The sequence below is a fragment of the Tupaia chinensis genome, unplaced genomic scaffold (genome assembly GCF_000334495.1).
Source record: "Tupaia chinensis unplaced genomic scaffold, TupChi_1.0 Scaffold142219_1, whole genome shotgun sequence".
Lineage (NCBI taxonomy): Eukaryota > Metazoa > Chordata > Mammalia > Scandentia > Tupaiidae > Tupaia > Tupaia belangeri.
Genome location: NW_006202069.1, coordinates 1,481,615 through 1,482,984, shown reverse-complemented (window position 1 = coordinate 1,482,984; position 1,370 = coordinate 1,481,615). Strand labels below are relative to the sequence as shown.

General features: G+C 32.2%; 1 non-coding gene across 1 annotated transcript; it reads right to left on the bottom strand.

The window, feature by feature from the left end:
• Positions 1-948: 948 nt before the first annotated feature.
• On the bottom strand, positions 949-1,052 carry LOC114005110 (U6 spliceosomal RNA). Its single transcript, XR_003547014.1, has one exon. It is a non-coding gene; the product is annotated as a U6 spliceosomal RNA (small nuclear RNA).
• Positions 1,053-1,370: the final 318 nt, after the last annotated feature.

Sequence of the window (1,370 nt, the reverse complement as noted above, 5' to 3'; positions counted from 1 at the left end):
TGACTAGTTAAGAAAATTAATATATCTGTGTCATCACATAATTACTGATTTTTTTAAATGAGAGCACCTGAACGCTGCTCATTTGTCATATTTCTAGTATACAATATGGTATTACTAACACCATCATTTCTACGTTAACTATCTAGACTTATTCATTCTATATAACTGGCTTTGTATCTTTTGACATTCCATTTATCCCACCTCCCACCCCTGATAACCACAATTATATTCTCTCTTCTATCAATTTTAAAAATTGGAATCCACATTATACTTGTTTTGCTGGCAAAATTGAGGCAACTGGAAATATTTGTTTTTCTCAATTTCTGTATTATTAATTGGTTCTTAAAATAGAAGGGTAGCTCATTTATTATGCTTATGTGTAGAACCTATGCTTCTAGTCTATGTGTGGCACTTATTTCAGGAACATGAATTTTCAAGGAGATGGACCACGCTGAGCTTACCCATCAGTATTGATTTTCTGTTGTGGACTGCACTTACCACTAAATCAGCAAACAACAAAAATAATCTGAGGGTTTCAAAAGTGGCAAGTTGTATTTGCTGTCGTGGTTGACACTCAGAAAAAGAATCTGTTAGAGATCATTTATCATGTACAGTTGTCCATTGAGACTGTAAAAATAGATCCAAAGGTCCTAGTATGATATATGAATTAAATAATAGCAAGGGAAAATGTAGACTCAAGCTCCTCACTAGAGTCAATCAAAACGTTTTGGTTGAAAATTTTCTTGATATACCAAATGTCATGTGTATCTTTCATTCAACAAATTCACTAGTTATTTCTAATTGATTAAAGGCACAATACCTTAATTAGTAAGGAGAACAACTGAAAATTTGTGTTGGCTTCTTGGAATATGATGTAAATAAAATGAAATAGTCATATAGAGTTAAAACAGCTTTCGGTAAACTTAAGGCTAATACTTGTTTTTTCTTTTAAATATAGAGTGTTTCATGAATTTGTGTGTCATCCTTGTGCAGCGGCCATGCTACTCTCTGTATTGTTCTAATTTTAGTAGATGTGCTGCTGAAGCGAGCACAAGGCTAGTATTCCAAGATGAATTCTTTAGGCACATATTGCATCTTAATATCATGGAACAAATAGGAAGTTTAAATTCAGAAAGACCTAGGTTTTAATCCTAGATCTATAGATATACCTAATAACCTAATATTGGCAAGATACCTCCATATAAAATGCAACATTGTTAATATTTATCATATTTTAGTATTAGTTTCATTTTTTGCTCCTCTTTGAAGCAAAACTCTAGAAAGTATTGCGTAGAGTTTCTGTCTTTGTTTCTTCTCATTGTCTTATAAGTTTTTATCTCCACCATTGTGGTGAGATTTATCTTATCAAG